Genomic DNA, 13,897 nt, shown 5'->3' on the forward strand with positions numbered 1-13,897 from the left:
TGTTTCTTTGTCTATCTGTTCCAACTTAACTCGAGATCTACCAAACAGATTTGTCTAAAATTTTGCACACCTAAACTTTGAAGCCCTGCAGTGAACATAGGCTAATTTTTTTGGACCTCCGACATAACGGTTGCGAGTTATCGGCATTAAAGTTACTTTTTTCCATTTTGACAACAATGGATTCATTTGTTCGCATGCTTTAAAAGTTAAATTTCATGTGATTTTAGTTTGTTTTTTCAATTCGAGTTCCAATTTTGATGACACTTAACAATTATGATAATAGCAAAGTACTTGAAATTTAAAACACTTTATTTCTTCCTTAAAGCTGCTTATTTAATTTTCAAAATGACTTTGATTTTCAAGAAAAATTTAATTTTTAGCTAACATTTTTTTCAACATTGAATTGATTAATTTTGAAAAGGGTTGAAGTTTTAACGTACAGTTATTTCTAAGTTTCAATTGATTTAGCGCACATACATATGTAATTTTTATGATTCATTCATTTACAATTTTTTACAGCTGTTTAAAAACATGAATAGCTGCTTTTGTTTATCATGTGTGTGTTACTAATTTAAAGTGTGTAAAGTATTTAACTGCAATCTTTTAAATTCTGTGATCTTTTTTCAAAACATCACACCATCCCTAAAAGACATTCTTCAATTGGGAGAAATACAAAAAATAGCACGTATGATGAAAACTGTTCGTGCAGCAGAGACTGAAGATAAAAGACAGTCAAGATTGGAAAGTGACCGAATACGCACAGATCAATCCCGCTCGACTGAAACAGCTGAACAACGGGAAATGCGATTAGAAGGCGATTAGAAATGCGATCTGAACTCGCGCAGCTAAACCCTGATTAACAGAAACAATGACAGAACGAGAGGAGCGACTACGATTGACACGATCACGAACTGCTCAATCTAGGTGGGCATCAGGCATTGAATTGAAAGAATGCGCCTATCATTACGATACCAACTATGATTATGCCGCTCATTCAAGTGTCGCAATTGGAAAAATGGACAGAGTGCCCATATTGTTCTTGCAAAATTATCATATGGGATGAATGCACCATGTCTCACAAAAAGGCTTTGGAGGCACTTGATTGAACACTCAAAGACATCAGAGGCAATAACAAACATTTCGGTGGTGCTCTTATACTTTTGTCTGGTGATTTCCGTCAAACGTTGCCAGGTCATACAGCACTCAACATCATACAGTCATACAGCAATCAACAGCCGCTGATGAACTCAATGCATGTTTAAAATCATTGTATTTGTGGCAACATGTTACAAAGTTAACATTAACAACAAATATGCAAGTTAAGTTACGGAACGACCCATTAGCTGAATGTTTTGCACAACAGCTATTAGACATGATGGTTATTAGACATGATGATTAGAGATGGAAAAACAATAGTTGATGAAAGCACTAAGTGTATTGCTCTACCGTCAAAAAAAGAACTTTGGAAACCTGGAAAACCAAAGCACCGAGCGAAGCGAGGCCTGGCTGGGAGGTCCGGCAAAGCCGGGCCGAGCTTCTAGTAAACTAAAATATTAAAAGAAAAGACTAATAAAAAAAACCCACATTAACAAAAATATCAAGAAATACTTAACCATTACATATGGATGGCCAATACTATTGGAAAATGTCATCAGCCACCTAAAGAAACACATCTTCACAAACACATTATAATAAGGAGGGTAAAATAAGTTTTATTATGTTATGGGAGATTATGTTCATTCAATTCAGTAGAACTTTGAAACAAGAATAAAGCAACAAAATTCAGCATGTTCAGAATATTTAAATTTCCCTATCTGAGGACCTCCCTCCAATTCACTGGTATTCAGTGTTGAGAACTCTCCTCAACTCCTTCAGAATAATAGAGAGTAAAAAAAACTGAAAGCAAATAATTTTTTATAAATGATTTTTTTTATATGAGCAACTCATATCCATCAGATACCATATATATTTCAATTGCTATTACATTGTGTATTTATAATTTTTATCTTCTTTTCAAATCTTTAAGTTAATTTATTGGATCTGCAAAATTTGTACCAAGGTTCCTACAGTTTGCTCAATCATGAGAAATTCGTCAGCCACTAAGACTCTTGAAGCTTAATTTCCTGTTCTAAATAAGGACATTTTAAGAAAATATGAAAAGATCTCAACCTATGTCTTCTCAGGGTAATTCGTCTACTTTTCTTTCTACTAACCATCATGTGAACACTGATATCTATGTACACATACCCAGTCTACCAGCATTCTGAATGGTCATTGTACTTAGTTGAAAATCTCCAAGTGAAAGGGACTCTGAAAATTTTACTTCAGCTGTTTTTTAGCTCATAATTTTGGAACTGACATCAGTGAAAGATGTTTGGAAAAAAATGACTCAAAAATACACAAAAAAAATGACTCAAAAATACACAATCACATTTAAAAATTGGAGTCATAAATGTTTCTAAACTTTTGACTGCCTTATCATATAAAGTTGGAGTTTGAAAATAAACTTTAATTATTGACTGCTTTGTATGCTATATTCCAGAATTTGTGGATATATCGTGTAACTTTCTTGAATCAGGGCTTCTAGACAGATGGATATCTTGTTAATGTTGCGAGTGTACCTGTTGTGAATGCATCTGTGTCACTCCAATGCATAATCAACTAGATATAAAAAAATATTTATAAATTATATATAAAGTAGTAATACAGTTAGCATACATCATTAAAATAAAATTATAGCTACCATACAGTTTATTTTATTGTAGTGATACTAATTTGAGTTTTAACTAGATTTTAGTCTGTAAAATATAAGGCTTAGTTCTGGGTTAATTTGTGCAAATCTTTATAAATTTGCACTAGGTAAAATTACTCTATTTTCATACTTACAAACTTTTTATACTAATATACTTTTTTATACTTATATAATTTAATAAACAGTTACATTTTACTTATGGTTGTAAGGATAAAAGAATTAATCATTGGGGAAAGGACTGAGAAACAAGAAAAAGGTCAAAAAATGTTGAAAAGAAATTTTACTTAAAATCTAAAAGTAGACAGCCACTTCAATTGTTAAACAATCATCATCAGTAAATATTGAAGAAATAGTGATTTCGAGTTTGTTTACATATATAAATTAATTATTACTAAAAAGATAAATGAAGAAATAGTATAATTAAGAAATAAGCAATACTTTACAAAACACTAAAAAGTGAGTACTTCTGACTGTGTTTATAAAATAAAATTAAAAATTATAACATCTTATTTTATGAATTTATAATGTATTACATTTGTTTTATTTAAAAAAGTAAACTACAAATAAAGGAAGAAAAAATGTATTTTTATATATTAAATGAACACAATAGTAGAATATGTTTTAAAATATTCAATAAGTATTGCTTATCTGTTAATTAATGCTTATTATTACTTCACTATCTTTTTATTTATTTCTTTAATAATCTTTGTATACATTATTTCCTAGTATCTGCTGATTATAATTGTGAGAATTTGATTATAAAACTTTTTTGAGAATTTTCTTGTTTTCCAATTCATTTCAATAACTCTTTAGCATACTTCTTTCTTCATATTGGAGACAAGATTAAATTATTAAATTTCCCATCATTAACCCATGATTCGTCAACCCGTTAAATTTAGCCTAATGAAAAAAGTTACTCTGAAGAAAACTTTTTTATTTTCCATCTGACAAGCCTCACACCCCAGCTATGCCTAAATGACTATTTCTGACTAATTCCCTTCATATTTGCATGATGATTCATCAGCGGACATCAATGTTAGGCCATACAGAGGCGCACCATCTCAGTGAAGTTAGTACACAGTTGACCATTCACATCGCTCCTACTGTTAAGAGTTGTTCTAATTGGTTAACTGTTGTGTTCATACTTTTTGAAGTGTTTTTTTTTTTCAATTGTTTATTTATTATAATTTATTTAGTGTTGATTATTTGTGTTTTGTATAATTGCTTGTATCAGCGAGTACGTAAAATTTATTATAGCAAGAAAACCTGATGAAGAAGAGATTTTGTGTTGGATTATGGAATCAGAAAATGCTGCACTGCTTGAAAATGAAACTGATAAGTGATTCTTTGTCTGAACATTTAAGTCATAACTCAGATACAGAGCAATCAAACAGTGAGAATGAACAAGAAAATAATGACATAGGGGACATTTGTTTATCTTCACTAATAGGGTCTGCTGTTCGTATAAAAAAACTCATGCAATCTGGACCACAGTACATTGGAAAGAATGGAATTGCTAATGACAAGTGCATAAATCAGTTTCTGCTTAAAAAATACCAAAACAAAATATTGTTTCAAAACTCCCACAAGTAAAACCTCCAGCCAAAGATTATACACAGATATTTGATTGTTGGAAAATATTTTTTCCTGACCAAACTGTAAGTAAGATTGTCCAGTTTACAAATGAGCAACTCATAGAAATGAGAGTTAACTATTCTCGTGGCATCTTAGATTGCCAAAATACAAGTTTCAAGGAAACCTTAACATTTTTTGAATCTGTACATGTTAGGCGTGAAGAAAGCCAATCACTTGAACACTGCCAAAATGTGGAAAAATGATGGTACAGCACCAGAGTATTTTAGAGCTGTGATGCTCAAAAGAGGATTTCACCAGCTAATAAGAGCCATTAGATTTGACAAGAAATACACTTGAAACAAGCATAGAAAGTGTAAAATGGTAGCTTTGGTAATTAAAATACATATAGCTGCTAATTAGTAGAGTGATCTTGCTTCATGCACATTAAATATTTAATGTCTACCCAGAAGCTCTAGTGAGTATTCACAATTTCATGCCTGCACTAAGATTTAGCTACACCACAGTGATAATTCAGAATTTGATTGATTTCTAAGGTGATGAAAAGCAAATTTGTTTTTATTATTTTTAAGTTGTTATTCATTAATGTTTTTAATCCTAAACACCTGGAAGCTATTTTTTGTGGCTGATTCCTTCTTGCTTAATTGCTAGTGCTGCTGGATGATACAATTTCTTCCCAATGCTTAGCAGCCTTGCTTTGCTGCCTGCTCAAGTGACTAAAATTATATTTACTGTATTTTTTAGAGTTGAATGTTAGGAAAGAAGAAAGAGCTGGTTTTGCCTCAAACGTAGTTCAGGGTTTGTAATGCCTTTTAAACTTTGTCACTCTCACATGGTAAGAGTGACAACAACAAATTCTTACACTGCAATAACCAACAGTTACGCAAGTTTCTCTTGGTTAAGTGGTAGCAGCGACTTTTTGATGATTACAGCTAATGCCTATGAGGAAATTAAGTTCCATTCCAGCAGATCCAATGTTTAACTGAAAAATGTGGGTGTAATACCTGCAGACCAGTACTATTGCTAATGAACAATAAATTACTCTAGAACATATTAATTTCTATTACGTATTTGTGGATGTTATATATTTGATGAACATAGAACTGTATATAATGTTTTACTCATCCCTTTAACATATTGTATATTACAGATATTATCTGATATCCAATATTGCTCTTAGCAGTACATGTGGTCATAATTATTACCATTAACCAGCTTGGAATATATAAATATGTTTTTTGTTGGTTTATCATTTTTAAATCAGCATACCCTACACCAAGTAATTGTGAAAAATACTTTGCTATACTGTGCATTTAGTTTTGGTGGTGAACAGACCGCTTACTCTTCCGATCAAACTCTTGAAACACCCCTTTAACGTAATATAACAGCAGAACATTTTTAACTTGTTTACAAAAAATAAAAATCACATTCCACCTACAGTTTTACTAGAATGACAGAAGTATCAGTTATATTGATATACTTTTTTTTTAATTTTTTACTACAAAAAAACTCTTGCGCAGTTCTGTGCAAGAAGAGTCTTCTCATTTCTGATACCCTAACTATTTCACAATCTGACACGCATTGATTTTCATAGTACAATGCACTACATACTTTTGATTAATGAGAAGACCCTACACACAAGCATAAGTTTCAACTCAATCATATGTTAATGCATATGATTGAGTTGAAACTCAATCATATGCATTAACGCATATGAAAAATACACTTACACAATCAACATACCCTTAATTAACGTTAAATTGAGTATAACTGACGAACAACTCAACCAGTCTTCGCTAAATTTTCACATGCACAACTAAATTTCAAAGATATTTATCATTTAGTTTTGGAGATTTTTGAACCATAAATTTAACACATAGGTCTAAATACATACATATACAGATGTATCATGAAGTTCTCCTGAGAATTTCATAACCTATCGTGAAAAAGATAGAAAAACTTCATAAAACATTTCAAAAAACTTTATAAAATGATTTCATATACATGTGTTCTAAAATGCTTCATTTGTGAGTTACAGCTAGTGAAAGATTTCATTTGGATTTCAGCTACCCTGGTGAAATGGATCATACTGAAGCTTTTAAGATGTTAATTAGGGGGCAGAATTAGTGATATCTTACGATTTTTGACCTGAAAACCCCAATAAAATAGGTCCCAGAACCATAGCTGCAATAGTTTTTGAGAAATTAGGAGTGAAAACCGATAAACTGTGGTAAAATCCCTGTTTTTTTATGTTTGCCATACAATAACTGTTAAATGGGTAATAGAATTTTTAAAGAAAACTTGTATGAAGATTTAATTACGAACAAAATGGTATAAGATAAGTTTGATAAAACAAAGAAAGGTTAGAAAAATTTAAGTTTACTTAGAATTACTACACATTACTACCTTTGTCAGAAAAGTACTTATTTAATGTAAACAAAACCAAATTCTTTTTTGGTGATGTGAAAAATTTGTAAAAAAAGAATTTACTGCTAAAAAATTTAAAAAACAGGAAATTACACAACAATTGTAAAATAAAAAAATAACGATTACTTTATTATTTAAGTAATCTTAAATAATAAATATCTTATGAAAGAAATATAATAAATTATTTGAAAAATTATTATTTCTGAGGTGACAATAAAATAATGACAGCTGATAAACAATGTGCAACCACTGAAATATAGAAATACTGGAATGGGCACTGCCTATGTCCAATGTGAGCGGAAAACGTGATACAGATATTTTTAGAGGTATAGGTTTCATTGCCGCACAGTGCAGCGCATGCGCATTGTACCTAACGTACCGTCCCTTCAGAAAGTTATTCCATAAAACTTAATTGTAATTAATATTAAGTGATAAAATCTCATAATTCTATTTAATTAATAGAAAAATTTCAATCCTTATGAATATTAAATAAATGTTGAGTTAATCATTATATCATATAAATGTTTTTATAAAAACTTTCTACAATAACTTGAATTATGAAAGATAACTTGTGATTTGTGATGAGAGAGATCGTCACAAACTTTTTGAACGGACTGTAGACAAAGAGAGGTATACCTCTAAATCAGCTATCTTTGTTGGCACGGATTTCTAAAGCTAGTGCCCATTCCAGTATTTCTATATTTCAGTGTGTGCAACACTGTATTAGTGTTTAAATCATTCTACAGGTGATTCAAAGAAACGGAAAAGTTTAAAAATTAAATAACGTTAATGAAAATTTTTTTTCAGCAAATGAATTTTATTTCATGTAATTGTACAAATGTTGCCATTTTAGGATACATACATTTTAGTTTATTTTTTAATGATGACATCTTGCAGGTGACCTCCTCTTCTACGTAAACACTCACAAAGTCTCTTCGTTAAATTGTTCATGGTTTGACGTAACATCTAAACTGGAATTTCCACAATTGCTTCTCGGATCTTTGCCTGCAGTTCTTCCGTTGTAGCAGGTCTACTGTGGAACACTTTGCTTTTAAGGTGACCCCACAAAAAGTAATCGCAAGCTGAGAGCTCAGGCGATCTGGGAGACCATCTAGTGTCAACACACCACGTTTCCAGCACCCTGAGAAGTGCCCAGCAAATGCAACCTATTGAAAATCCTACCCAATGGACCAACATGACAGTCAATGTGCGAACAAGGAGCTCCACCGTGATACCATCATATCTGGGGGCTTTATTCGTAGCTAGGCTGCAAATTACTTGACAAAATTGTGCCTCAGTAATTTCTGAAGACATAATCTCAGAGCGAAAACCTACAACTTCCCTTCAGCCATGTCGATGATATGAAGTCTCACCAACCTCGATATCATCTGGAAGAAAAATCGTCCATCAGATGAGTGGGGACACGATCTTTATCTATAAAAACACCATCCTGGGTCGAGAGAACTGACAGAAGAACGTCTTATTTCTGCTTGTGATCAAGAACTCGATAGACAACACTCCATGGGTCCTTATTCCCTTGCTCTTATACAAAAGAGCGCCAGGAATCACTTTTAGAAGACCTAATCCTGTGAAAATACTCGGTCCTCTTCTGACGATAATCCACTATTAAGACTGCATGCCGATCAGGATCATCCACACGCTGTGCAGCCTTCCTGAGTCGGCCTACAGTCCGCTTTATCGCAGTCAATTCCTGAGTCCACCATTCAACTACTCTCTCTCGACCCGTACTTCTTGTGATACAGTGTTCAGCAGCTTCTACTACCGCAGAAGAGAAATTCTCTGCCAGGTTGTCTACTGGGACCTCGTCCAGACTACTAAGTAAAAACTCGCAGCCTGGCCGCAAGAATATTAGAAAACTTGGGTCAATCCGCCCACCTGTGCAGGAAGCACCATGCTGAACAGGAATGTCCGTTCTAAAGACATTGCACAGCCCACCTACCCAATCAAAAATTATTAGTCGATGATTGCTTTCGCAATCATAGACTACCAACCAATTCAAAATCCTACCAGGGATATCCTTACCAATGGTAACATCAATGTTAGTACCATGGAAGGCCCTCTGCAAACCAACTGCACCGGCAAAGGTAGTCAACTCACCAGCTACATTGAAAACATAAAACTGATGCTGTGTCAAAGAAGCAATCTGGCATCGCATCAACTCCTTCAAGAATAGGACAATCCGCTACCAGCCTAACAATTCTATCCCATCTTTCCAAATGCTGTTCGTGGGATCTCTGAACTGAAAGTACAAACTAACAACGACCAGGTCCATACCATTCACGGCAAGCTTAACAATGATGTGATGCGTGTCAGAGGCCTGCCATATAAAGACACTATCTATGGACTTCCTGCACAGCACAGCGGATTTACTATCACCAATGTAAAACTTATTCCAGTCTGAAAAACCTGGCAGATCACCCTTAACCATATACGGGTGCTGTAGAAGGAGAATATCGAGGCTCCGTTTCTCAACAACCTCACCTAACTCAATTTGGACTGCATAGGCTCCCTGGGCATTAAGTTGACCAAAACTAAGCATCAAGAGTTAAAATACATCTCAACTGCTGTCAAGTAACAACCATACTCCTTGCTATTCACCAAGTGCCAATGACATTTGCACAAACTCTCCTCTCCACAATGCGCACAGATCAACGCATACTACAGAACTTGGCCCTGTGGCCAAACCTACAACACTTAAAGCACCTCTGCATGTCAAGGTACTCCTTAACGCGACAGGATGCGAAATCCAAGAAGATTCGTACCTCCGACACAATCTGTGTCAGTGAGCTTTTTTAGTACCCACCTTGTACACAATTTATATGTAAACTTTGACAATCGTGCGTTTAACACGTAGAAATTCATCAGCCAGAGCACTAACTGTTAATCATTAATCACATCGCAGTTTTCAGTTCATTTGTTCAATGATTTTGTTAATCTGAATACTGAGCCTGCAACTCTGCTCTTCGTCATGCACATTTGTGTGGCCATTTGTAAAGTTTTAACACCATTGTCTAACCTTTCCTTCATTCATTAGTGTATGTCCATACACTAGGCACAACTTCCGATGAATTTCAGTAGCTGAAGATCCTTTAGCACACAAAAATCTAATCACAGCGCGCACTTCATAACTGACGGGAGAAAAGATTGTTGCAGACATTGCAACACCGGCAGTGCATTCACCAGAAGGAAAATAACAATTTCAGTGGCTTTGTAAACAGCTAACAGATGGCCCTGCACGTGTGAAATTGTGTTTAGATCCGCTAATATTTAAATATAAGTCGATGGCCCTTAATTTATGAATATGCCTCGTAGTAACATATATGCAACCAAATAAACTAATCTAAAAACTTTCACATATACTGCTCACTATTATGTGAATTTATTTGATCCTTTAGTTTATATAGTAATCTGTTTTTGGTATAACAGGTGTGTAAATATGAAACCAGAATTTGCTCATAATGGCCCTCGCTGTCAATGTAGTCACTGTCAAACCGCATCATTGGCATCATTTTCTTTCTTCAACAGCTGACAAAGATTTTCAACTCACAACATTACAACTTTCATACAACAGCATAGTTTTAATTAGTGTTGAACATGTCGAGTTTTGTACCTGTAAACTACAATTTGCGGACAACATTGATTTTCTGTTACCATTTAAAGAAAACTGCTGCAGAATCGCATCGAATGCTTGTCAAAGCTTACAGTGAGCATGCTCTTGGTAACTCACAGTGCTTTGAGTGGTTTAAAAAATTCAAAAGTGGCAATTTTGATGTGAGAAACTAAGAACGTGGAAGACCACTGAAAAAGTTTGAAGACAACGAATTGCAAGCATTGTTGGTTGAGGATGACACTCAAACGTAACAACTCATGGATCAATTAAATGTAACTCAAGAAGCCATCTCCATACGTTTAAAAGCCATGGGAAAGATCCAGAAAATGGGTTCCACATGAACTGAATGAAAGACAGCAAGAATACCGAAAAAACACTTGCAAAATGCTGCTCGCCAGGTACAAAAGAAAGCCATTTCTCCATCAAATTGTGACAGGTGATGAAAAGTGGATATATTTCAAGAATCCTAAGCGTAAAAGATAATGGTAACTCCAGGCGAACCATCAACATTAATTTCAAGACCAAATTGCTATGGAAAGAAAATAAAGCTCTGTGTTTGGTGGGATCAGAAGGGTGTGATCTATTATGAGATGGTAAAACCTGACAAAACCGTTAATACTGAACGCTACTGACACATAAACAATTGATTTAGATCAAGTATTGCGTGAAAAACGACCAGAATATCATAAAAGGCAAAACAAAGTGATTTTGCTTCATGATAATGCACCATAATACACAGCAAAACTGATCACGGAAACGATTGAGGCGTTCAGTTGGAAAATACTTTTGCAAGCGGCTTACTCACCAGACTTGGCTCCATCTGACTACTAGTTATTTGCATCGATGGGACACGCACTTGCTGAGCAGCACTTCACTTCTTATGAAAATGGCTCAATGACTGGTTTGTCTCAAAAGAGCCACAGTATTTTTAGCGTGGCACTAATAAATTGTCTGAAAGATGAGAAAAATGTATAGCTAGCGATGGACAATATTTCGAATAAAATATTTTTTATCATTTTCACTTAAGAAATGTGCATTTTTTATACAAAAATTCCAGTTTCATATTTACACACCTGGTAAGCAGTTATATTCAGATATTATTATGTTAATTTTAATTGTGAAATCTCCCATTCAGTCAAATGATAAAATATTTTAACTGCATTCTTACTAATGTAGAAAGTTCTATTTATAATATTAGCAGTTCTACTTGTTACAAATTGTTTTTGGAGAAATGGTTTGAAGACAAGTGCTAAGACAAAGAAGGTTCAGAAAGAAAATGGCGAAGAATGAAATAATATACAGAAAATTAAATACTAATGGGAAAATATAGTAGATTGTAAATAATTTTGCAGTTCAGCTAAGCCAGTGTTATACAAGAGCTACATCAATCCAATAGAAAGTCAGAAGCCACTTCATTCTGATTCATTCATAGAAGATTAGGAAGCAAGGCAACATTTATTGCTTTATATCATAATCTTTTAACATATTGGTTATTTAACACATTACATAGTTCTTCTGTATAGTACTGTATTGTTAACATAAGAATGCAGCTAAGAATACAGCAGAAACTGATCTATTGTGTCTAATGAGACCAGAAACAGATTCATGTATTCTGAAACTGTAGGATGTATGGAATATATATCTTGCTGGGCTTAACTGCACTTACAGAAACACGACAGTTAAGAATATGCCAGTATTTATCTATGATATGATGTAAGGCTGTCAGTATGGTAATATGTTCAGCTATAGATATGTTGTAATGATGGGGCAGTCCTAACATGGAAACTCCATGACAAAGAACCAATTGTCTAGATCCATTTCTGTAAGAAAAATATTGTTATTCACTAGACAAAGATTTACAAATTCTTGATTTATTCATTAATATGCATTTCCTTAAAAAAAAAATGGATTGTTGTTGAGGATATAACAGTAGAAGTTTTTACAGGGGAAGGACACTGTATGAACGTACACAAATGCAATATTTTTTTAGTTTAGCTAACAGTCTTTTATCTGTTTAATTTGGGAGGCCCTATTATACCCAGATAGAAGAGATAGTGAAGTTGTTTTTTAACACCTCCTCATGCGACTACTTGTTAGTTAGGCCATTACCAAATAAAGACTCACCACTCTGCTAAATATTTAAAATAGGATCAGATTAAGATACAGTTGTAGCAAGTCAGAAAAAGTCATGGATATTAGTCATCATTCATAGAGCTGTTGGAAAAAAGTAACAAAAAAGCCACGGCCTAGCCAAGATCTTACCAAAGCTTGGTACAATTTAAGCATACATATTCAATGTGCATCTGAGCTGGTATTATTAACATGTATCTAAAATTTTAAAAAATCAAAGTTTGAAATTTCTCTTAAACATTTAATTCTTGTCAGCTTTCCACCAAAATACAGACCCAAAACTTCAACTTGGTACAATACAACGATTTCTTGTTAATTCAGAAATGTATCGTGGTATTATTCTTTCATAGTGAGAAAAACATACAAATGTTGTTATACTAACTGAAGATTTTAACCAAGTATTTTTCCACCCAACTTTTCAATGGATCTGTTGAATTTTGAAATAACTGTGGTTGGCACTGTCATAAGATAACACATAAATTGTAAAATCATTGACATACAATAAACATATGAGGATCTGTTCACAAATTTTACAATTTTGTTTTGGCCATAGCAAACGACTATAACATTTTCGGAGGTAAATGACCTGGAAACTGTTGTCGCCAAGTAATATATGGAAAGTTTTGTTTCTGATGAGTCCTTGAATAAAACTCAGGATATTTTTGTCTGAATACTTTGTCACATATGTCAAATACCTTCTCTAAAAAGATAGCAACAAAAAGCATAATATGTTAAGAATTATAAATAAGAAAAGCATAATATTGTGAAAGAATTTTTTCAAGATAAATTGTTTGCAATACACTATTTTTTCCATCAACTTACATAAAGTCCTTGGTAGAAATGTTAACAAAAAGCTTTTCAATAAATAATTATTTTTAGTGAAAGTAAATATAAATTTCAGTGGAGTTAAAATTTTCCCACTGTGATTCACACAGTGTAATTTTATCTGTAAGTTAATTAAAATTCTGAACGAAGGAGCATGTGTGGAAAATTTAACAGAAATATTGTCAAAATATTGGCAATGTATCATCAGAGTCCTACATATGATGTTCAACGTGCCTAATATGATAGAACTGGCAGGTACAGTTTATTTCTTGCAAACAAAGGTTTTATGTTGTTCTGCAGATTGATTCTTATTAACTCCTCCAACATTCCCAGAATATTAACTGACAAACCTTTATGGCATTTAGATACTGGTTCCAGACAATAACTTGATGATTCTGCATACCTCATAAGGGCGAGTGGTTACCCATCATGCTTATAACTCCTTTTGTTTAAATTAGTTTGTACACCATAAAATCTGTAAAGTTATGTAATGCAAAATAAAACTCCAGCACAAGTATTTTAAAGGATGCTTACATCAT

At 33.4% G+C, this 13,897-nt stretch overlaps 1 protein-coding gene across 1 annotated transcript in view; it reads right to left on the reverse strand.

The window, feature by feature from the left end:
- The window catches only part of LOC142317519 (spatacsin-like), a 185,104-nt gene that overhangs the window by 134,443 nt on the left and 36,764 nt on the right, over positions 1–13,897 (reverse strand). The window lies entirely within an intron of this gene.

Source organism: Lycorma delicatula, chromosome 1, assembly GCF_047948215.1.
Source record: "Lycorma delicatula isolate Av1 chromosome 1, ASM4794821v1, whole genome shotgun sequence".
Classification (NCBI taxonomy): domain Eukaryota; kingdom Metazoa; phylum Arthropoda; class Insecta; order Hemiptera; family Fulgoridae; genus Lycorma; species Lycorma delicatula.